This window comes from Delphinus delphis, chromosome 17 (genome assembly GCF_949987515.2).
Source record: "Delphinus delphis chromosome 17, mDelDel1.2, whole genome shotgun sequence".
Classification (NCBI taxonomy): domain Eukaryota; kingdom Metazoa; phylum Chordata; class Mammalia; order Artiodactyla; family Delphinidae; genus Delphinus; species Delphinus delphis.
The window spans coordinates 48,694,276-48,703,749 of NC_082699.1; the positions used below are offsets into that span (position 1 = coordinate 48,694,276).

The 9,474-nt window shown below is 41.2% G+C and overlaps 1 pseudogene; it reads right to left on the minus strand.

Moving 5' to 3' along the window:
• Window positions 1-492: 492 nt before the first annotated feature.
• Window positions 493-2,971, minus strand: LOC132440342 (integrator complex subunit 10 pseudogene; annotated as a pseudogene).
• Between the last annotated feature and the right edge of the window lie 6,503 nt (window positions 2,972-9,474).

Here is a 9,474-nt window from a genome sequence, read left to right on the forward strand (position 1 = left end):
TGGGAGTGTATGTGTCAGGGAAAGCTTCAGAGAAGAGCCAGGGTTTTTCATTCTCTGCATTCCTGAATAGAAGCCAAATAAAAGTTTTAATTTGGGGTCAATTCAGAGTGCTTCACAGCTTTTTCCTTTCCACTGAACCTAAAGCTATGATCAGTGAATAAAAATTGCAAAGATAAGTATCAATCAACCAGGAGTCTGGGGGACAATCAATCTTTTTGATTGACACTTTGGTGTCCTTAGAGTTTGTTTCAAAAATGGATTTGGAAGATACTCTAAATCACAAATAATTAATAATGGATGTAAGCACAAACTGGTTCCCCTTACACTTAGGATACATTTTTTTCAATTGCTCATTTATTCTTTTATTTATTCAGTCATTCATGTATGTGCCAGACAGGCTCTGTACAAAATTTTTTGGCTGATTTGGGAACAAACAAGTACAATTTATTTCTTCATGGATTCTTTTTTTTTTTTTTCAAATTTAGGATGATTTTATTTACAAAACAGGTTCTTTTGTTTTACAAAAATTACAAAATATGACAAAAATAGAAATAGCTTCTTGGACTGTTGGGAACTACTTCTAAGCAACCAATGAGTTAAAACACCGATGGTCTTCTTTTGAAGAGCGATGACTGCAACACTCAGCCGCGCTTTATGTCTCCCCAGAGCCCTGCGACTGTGGGCTGCCTCTGGCGGGAGGGCCGGTGAGGCCAGAGTCTGGAGCAGCAAGATCTTCTCGTTGACGCAGAACCTGTACAGCACCAGCATCAATTTCTCCCCACAGCGGGACACCTGGTGCTCCATGGCCAGGCGGAAGTCCTCCTTCACGCCCTTGGTGATGCCCCGGGTGACCGTGTGGTGCTTGCTCAGCATTCCTTGATTGGGCTGTAGTTCCAGATGGATCTTCCCACCTTCCTGAGTTCTCAGGTAGGCGAATTCCTCCAGCATGTTGATATTTGTAACATAATTGAAAAAATTCTCATATTGGAAGTTTCCTTGCTGGCAAATCTTATTGACGGCTTTCAAGAAAAGGGGGTCTCTCCCCACGGCCACTCCTGCTGAAGCAGCACGATCACATGCCCCAGCACCATGTTGTCTCTGCTGTCTGAGAAGGCTCTAAGCTTAAAACAACCTAACATTAAGTGGAGGCAATAGGGCATGACAGCCTTGCTGGTACAAGGCAGAAGCTTCAGATATGAACCTTTTCTAAACTTGGGCTTTATTTTTGAGGGTTCTTCCTGTGACTTGCCTCCGTCCTGGATGGGGAGGTCCATGTAGCACATCAAATCAAGGACTTGGGGCTTCCCTGGTGGCGCAGTGGTTGAGATTCTGCCTGCCAATGCAGGGGACACGGGTTCGAGCCCTGGTCTGGGAAGATCCCACATGCCGCGGAGCAACTAGGCCCGTGAGCCACAACTACTGAGCCTGCGCGTCTGGAGCTTGCGCTCCGCAACAAGAGAGGCCGTAAGAGTGAGAGGCCCGCGCACCGCGATGAAGAGTGGCCCCCGCTTGCCGCAACCAGAGAAAGCCCTGGCACAGAAACGAAGACCCAACACAGCCAAAAATCAATCAATCAATCAATCAGTCAATCAAGGACTTTCTCACAGGTCATTCTGTACTCCCCCAAGGCAAAGTGGAAGGTCGCCAGCTGGATGAGTGCCCTCTGATGCTCCAAGGTCCCCTGTCCCGAGATCTGTGGCTGAGGAAGTGGTCCCTGCAGAGCTGCCAAGTGGTGCAGGCTCGCTATGGCCTTTTTATATTGACCCTGATAGATGATCATATCATTGAGGAAGATTCTCAACCAAAGCCAAGTATCCGTCTTCCACACCAAACAAATTCTTGTAAATTCCTTGTCAAGGGATTCCAGGGAATAGAGCAGCTCCCAGCTCTCTCTGGCCAGCTTAAAGCTTTCCAACACCTCGATTGAGTTAGCAAGTTCTGCCTTATTGACAGCAATGTGACGATTCCTTCCTTTTGCTGAACAGTCTTCATCGTCCGAACTCATGGCTTTTTCTCTCCTCTCAGCTAGTTTCCTCTTTTTATGTATGTGTTTATTGTGATCAATTTCTACATCACCATATACCTTTGATATGTCTTCCAGAAGAACCAGTGGAACTTGGCTAGGGGCATTAGGACCTTGGAACAGAGACTGCTGTATGCTGTTGACATACTGAAATGCATTCTTAAAGAAGACCAACATAGCGGAATAAACCACTTTGGTTTTTATATTTCGCATGAGCTTCGTCATCAAAGTTGTTCATGTATCTGCAGAGATCCTTCATTCTATGCAAAATATCACCATAGCTTCGTCTTCCTTTATACATCTGCCAGTCACATCTCATTCCAACAACATTCAAAATCTTAAACAACCTCTCCCAAGGGTCCACGATCTGGGATGATTTTTCAGTCAGCCCCTCTATTATGTACTTCTGAGAGCTACGTTTGTTCGGTGACATTAAATCAGACGTTTCTTGGGCACCTTGACGCTGACTCTCTATTTGAGTAGATCTAGTGACATAATTGATATTAAATTCAGCTGCTTTGTTCAAGTACTTATACACCAAATTGGCAGACAGCAGAATGTCATGGTTGTTAATTATTAGAGGAAGGACATCACACACAAATAATTTTCTAAAACAGTTAACAGGAGATTCTTGCTCTTCAATAGTTTCAGCCTCCAACAGTGCCTCCCCAAGGCTAACTCCATGCTGTACCACTGTTTCAGGGAATCGTCTCAAAAGTAGAAGCAACATTTCTGATCGTTCCAAAGTGTTGAAGCATTGTTCCGTAACCTGTAGTAACATTTCACACTGGACCCGACCAGGAAGAGTTTCAAATAAACCTGGATGTTGAAGTCGGCGGGGTAGAGGCTGCAGGCCATGATCAGCCAAGCCTTGGCAGCCCGTAGGTCCTGCTGCCCCAGCTCGCGGGCTCGCTGCACCAGGAACTCGCAGTCGCCCTGGGCCGACATGACGCAGGAGGACTCTTTTTTAATTAATTAATTAATTTTTGGCTGCGTTGGGTCTTCGTTGCTGCGCGCGGGCTTTCTCTAGTTGCGGTGAGTGGGGGCTACTCCTCGTTGCGGTGTGCGGGCTTCTCATTGCGGTGGCTTCTCTCTGTTGCGGAGCACGGGCTCTAGGTGTGCGGGCTTCAGTAGTTGTGACTCATGGGCTCTAGAGCGCAGGCTCAGTAGTTGTGGCGCACAGGCTTAGCTGCTCTGCGGCACGTGGGATCTTCCCAGACCAGGGCTCGAACCGTGTCCCCTGCATTGGCAGGCAGATTCTTAACCACTGCACCACCAGGGAAGTCCTCTTCATGGATTCTTAAAATCTAGCATTTTATACTTAGCTGTCTTACAGAGCTGTCAAAGTCCATTAGTTGGTAAGAATAATTATCCAACAGATAAGGAACTCGTCCATTGCAGTGTGGTCTTAGATTCAGAGCCAGCCTAAAATAAGGGAAACTTTCAAATACTATCTAATTCATTAAATACGGAATCAATTCAAAAAAACATAGCAAAATAAACAAGATACAAGTTCGTAAACTTAAAAACAGCACAGTCTAAATTCAAATGATGAATAGGACGTTTATTAGAATATTTCATTGAGATGAAGTCATTATAATTTTTAGTGATAGTTAAGAAACTGGGAGGTTTCTGAAGATGCTACTATTACCACTCATACCACTAATAATGACTGCCAAGTGCTTTACATTTTTTTTAAAGATTTTTTTTGACGTGGACCATTTTTAAAGTCTTTATTGAATCTGTTACAATATTGTTTCTGTTCTTTTTTTTTTTTTGGCCGCAAGGCATGTGGGATCCTAGCTCCCCGACCAGGGATCGAACCCACAGCCCCTGCATTGGAAGGCAAAGTCCCAACCACTGGACTGCCAAGGAAGTCCCCAAGTGCTTTAAATTTAAGGTATACTTTTTCCTCACAGCAGGTGCATAAGTACGTACAATCATCTCTATTTGCAAAGGAGGAAACTGAGGCTGAGAAATGTTGAGTGATTTGCCTTCTGTCAGGAAGGAGTTGATAAGTGGTAGAGGCTGCACTGCATTTGATCTCTACTCAGTCTGTCAGAATTCTGTCTAACAGAAAAGTGGTATTTCAAGATGGTCATTAATGAAAGAAATACAATTGTTTAGCTTTTATGCACTGAATTTTAATCATAATATCTGGAGAGTCTTTCCAGAAGGCTGCTTTTTCCCTCTATCATCAAGGTCTTGGTAGCTCCAGTGCTGGCGATCATGGAAGGTATCTAAGTATAACTCATAGAAACTACAAAAATGTTTTGTATTTTACTGGAATCAACACATAAAACACTGGAGCAGGGACATATGTGATATGTATATTACATAAAGGAAAAGTATAAATTAGTGCTAGGGGCAGCACGGGTAGTGATTACATAATCCCTACCATTTTAGGCAGGCGAGGCCCTCTGGAATAGGTCTTATCTCAGAGCCTGACTGAATGATGGGCAGGAGATAGCTGGCAGAGGTGGGCAGGGGTGTTATTTTTGGCAGCAGCTAGGACTTGAAGGTGGGAGTTAGTAAAGGGCTTTGAAAAACATGTTTAAAAGAGCAAAAGGGATTAGTAGGGGTAGTTAATCACATCTGGAAAAGACAGGGAAAGTGTGAATTTTGCGTCTCCTAAATGAAACATTTTGAAGTAGAAGAAAGCTATTTTTTTTCTCGGATATTAATATGTGGGTGGGATTCTAGCATAAATGCCCCAAGAAGCACTAGATTCATGACACGGCAGATAGTTTATAGGACTTTAACTGGTTTAAGTACAGTTAAAAATAAAGATGGCCTGACCAGTTGTTGAGGGCTGGGCATGGGAGTGTAAATGGTAGAACTATTTTATGAATAAAAATAGTCATATTCAACTGTCCATAGAAAACAGAGCCTGAGTCAAGGATTGAGAGGTGATGCTCTATTTGTGGGGTACAATTTTCAGGGTAGTGAAAGTGAGAAAGGGGGAAGTGACGTTGCTAAGGACGGGAAGCAACAGTAGGTGAAGTGTTACGTCGCTGGCTTCTGCTTTAGGATAAACCTAAAAGAGACAAAGACAGTGGCTTGCGAGGTGCCTCCACTTGGTCACCTGGTATCTCTGATCAGATGACTTGGTGAAAGTGCCTTAGAACAGTAGGTGGGAGGAAAAGAGGGAGACAGACTTTATCTGACTGATGTCTGCATCTCCTCTCTCTTCTTTCTTATTGGTCAAATTTCTTCCATTAAAACACCCACCCCAACCAACATACTTACCCATTAGACAGCTGCTCAGAACCTAGATTTTATACTCCTCAGTGTGCTGCTACATTAAAGTCTGGAAGTGGTGAGGAAAACCACAGATTCCAGGTTTGTGTCTGGTCAGATTGGTTGGCTCTAGACAAGGGATCACCAGAGCATAAGCTGAGTTGGATGGTTGTGACTGTGTCAGAGCAAGGGGCTGAGCCTCAGAAGAATCTGAGGAGGTGCAAAGAGATAACACATTTATTTCCGCTTATTATATGCCAAGCACTACACTAGAACTTTGCATGCCTTCAATCTATTACTATTCCCATTGTACAGTGAGGTATTCAAACATTAGAGAAGTAGTCTTGTCTTCAGATTTGAAATCAAGCAGTTCTTATTAACCTATTGGAGGGCAATTTGTTTTTTTACCTTCTCTCCCCCTCCCCCTTCCCTTCTCTCCCCCTCCCCCTTCCCTTCTCTCCTTCCCCTCACCTCCCTCTCTTTCTCCCTCCCTTTCTCCCTCCCTCCCTTCCTTCTTTCCTTCCTTCCTTCCTTCCCTTCTTCTTTCCTTCCTTCCTCTCCCCATCTTTCTATCCTCCCTCCATCCCTCTTGAATCATAGAAGGTGAAGATAATACAGGAGAATGAACTAATTTAGCATGTTCCCTAAACATGATTTTGTTCAGTGAAAGCAACTGTCTGTGTGGAGTACTTTTGGAAGGAATGTGACATGCTACGATGCATCATGGAACCCACTTCTGGGTGCCTGGTTTACAACAAGGCTAAAGAAATGCTGCAGAGATCCTGCAGAAATCAATATTGTTTTTATGCCACTAAATATTCCCCCCATTCTCAAAGCTAAGATACCTGGTTTCCCGGAAATATTCAAAGACTTCAATACATGATTTCCCAAAGCCTGTGTGGATTTGAAAGCACTGACTGTTTAAGGAAGCATTGACTGTGCTGTGTATCTGCATGATGCTGGGCTCTATATGAACAGAGCACCTTGACTTATAAAACATATTCAAAGCGGTGAGTTTAATATACAAGTGATAAAGCCTATGTATACTCCTCTATATTTCATGGATAGTATATAGCAGGTCTGGTATATAGCAAACTATAAACTGCATTTAGATTAGGAATCAGTGAAGAAGGAAGAGCACTTTCCCTCTGTTTATTTGAGATGAGTTCAGGATTCTTGATAGAAATGTAAATTTTAAACATTTTCAGTGACAGGAGGAAAGAAATTGATCAGCTGTGAGCTGGCACTTACTCCCAGCATTCAATCAGGAGGCATGGAGGAAATCGGTATGAACTCACATATCAGAACCTATACTGTCTCAAGCCTTGACTCTTCTCTTTGTACAGTGAGCAGCCAACTATTTTGACCATTACTATGGAAAATCTGGGAGATGATAGCTTTGGAAACTCTGGAAAAAAATCAGGAAGAGGGCTTCCCTGGTGGCACAGTGGTTGAGAGTCCACCTGCCGATGCAGGGGACGCGGGTTCATGCCCCGGTCCAGGAAGATCCCACATGCCGCGGAGCGGCTGGGCCCGTGAGCCATGGCCGCTGAGCCTGCGCGTCCGGAGCCTGTGCTCCGCAACGGGAGAGGCCGCAGCAGTGAGAGGCCCGCGTACCGAAAAAAAAAAAAAATTAAATCCTTCTTTACACTAAGGTCTATTTTGGGGTTTTCTATTCTATATCACTGATCTGTCAATCCTATGCCAGTTACATAATATTTTAATTTTATTACATAATTGTTGGAAGCAACCCTCTTTTTCTCTCATTTTTCACAATTGCATTTGTTACTATTTTTAAATTTTAATTCGGGCTGAAATATAGAGGAATTTTCTAAAGGCTTCTCTCAATAAAAATCTCATTGAAATGGTCAAATCTGTTAATTAATTTGGGAAAAAAATGACATTTTTCCCAATGATATTAATTTCTTGTAATATTGTATTATTGCCAGTGAATAGTGCTTGTGAAATAGTTTCTTTTTTTGAATTAATGGGCAGAAGACCTAAATAGACATTTCTCCAAAGAAGATATACAGACTGCCAGAAAACACATGAAAGAATGCTCAACTTCATTAATCATTAGAGAAATGCAAATCAAAACTACAATGAGATATCATCTCACACCAGTCAGAATGGCCATCATCAAAAAATCTAGAAACAATAAATGCTGGAGAGGGTGTGGAGAAAAGGGAACCCTCTTGCACTGCTGGTGGGAATGTAAATTGATACAGCCACTGTGGAGAACAGTATGGAGGTTCCTTAAAAAACTACAAATAGAACTACCATATGACCCAGCAATCCCACTACTGGGCATATACCCTGAGAAAACCATAATTCAAAAAGAGTCATGTACCAAAATGTTCATTGCAGCTCTATTTACAATAGCCCGGAGATGGAAACAACTGAAGTGTCCATCATCGGATGAATGGATAAAGAAGATGTGGCACATATATACAATGGAATATTACTCAGCCATAAAAAGAAACGAAATTGAGCTATTTGTAATGAGGTGGATAGACCTAGAGTCTGTCATACAGAGTGAAGTCAGAAAGAGAAAGACAAATACCGTATGCTAACACATATATATGGAATTTAAGAAAAAAAAATGTCATGAAGAACCTAGGGGTAAGACAGGAATAAAGACACAGACCTACTGGAGAACGGACTTGAGGATATGGGGAGGGGGAAGGGTAAGCTGTGAGAAAGCGAGAGAGAGGCATGGACATATATACACTACCAAACGTAAGGTAGATAGCTAGTGGGAAGCAGCCGCATAGCACAGGGAGATCAGCTCGGTGCTTTGTGACCGCCTGGAGGGGTGGGATAGGGAGGGTGGGAGGGAGGGAGACGTAAGAGGGAAGAGATATGGGAACATATGTATAACTGATTCACTTTGTTATAAAGCAGAAACTAACACACCATTGTAAAGCAATTACACTCCAATAAAGATGTAAAAAAAAAAAAAAGATCATCTTTGTACCTTCAAAATGATTAATTTTGTAAATGCACCAAAGGTATTTGAAAGGGAAATATTTGCACTGGTACAACCATGTCATTTTTATTTTTTGAATTTTCTATATTCCTATTTTAAGCTGTGGTATTATTTAAAAAATCTGAACATTTCAAGAAGCATATAGAATAGTACCATAAACATCCTTTTTTTTTTTTTTTTTTTTTCCCTAACACCCAGCTTCAATAACTACCAACTCACAGCTGGTTTTGTTTCATCCTTACCTCAATATGTACCCCATTTCTGGATTCTTTTTAAGTAAATCCTAGACATTACAAAATGTTATTTATAATGATTTCAGTGTATATGTCTAAAACGTAGGACTCTGAAAACATATTAGTATTTCAACTAAATAAAACTAGCAATAATTATTCAATATCAAATATCCCCCAGTCAGTGTTCAAATTTCCAATTGCCTCATAATTTTTTCTTTTTTTTTTTAACAGTTTGCTGGATTCAAGCATTGTGACTGGATTTTGTGCTTCCCCCACTTATTTTAAGCTATACATTCCTCCTTCATATCTTGGTATTTTTTCCCTCTCAATTTGTTTGTTGAAGAAATCAAATTGTTTGTTTATAGTTTCCCACAGTCTGTACTTTGCTGATTGCTTCCCTGTGGTCTGGTTTAAAATGTTTCTCTGTCCTCTATTTCCTGTGATTTGGTAATTAGATAGAAATGCTTGATCAGATTCAGGTTCAGTTTCTCTTTGCAAGCAGAACTGTTTCACTGGTGGTGGTAAGTTCTTCCATCAGAAGGCACACAGTGCCTGGTTGCTGCTTTCTGTGATGTTAGTGGTCTTTAATCATTGCCCAGCTCCATTCATTAGGAGTTGCAAAACAGTAATATTTTTACTTTATTCTACATATTTATTTTTAAAATTTTATTTACTATATTTTTATCTTATTTTATCTTTACTTATTAATTTACTTCTCATGTAAAGAAAATTTCCCTCATCATCTTTTTGGTTACTTTGAGGTAAAATTCATATAGAAAAAATGATAAATAGTTAAGTCTTTTCATTTATTTACTGTGTCACTATTTTTGGTCAGTTTGAAATGTGAAAGGTTGAATGAGACTTCAATGTCTCTAAAGATGGTATTTCTATCCACTTTTTCTCAGTGATATGTAGTGAATATTATCTCACTACAAGTCCACTGAACTTATTTTTCAGTGAGTGCATTTTATTCCATAGTATGGATTTAC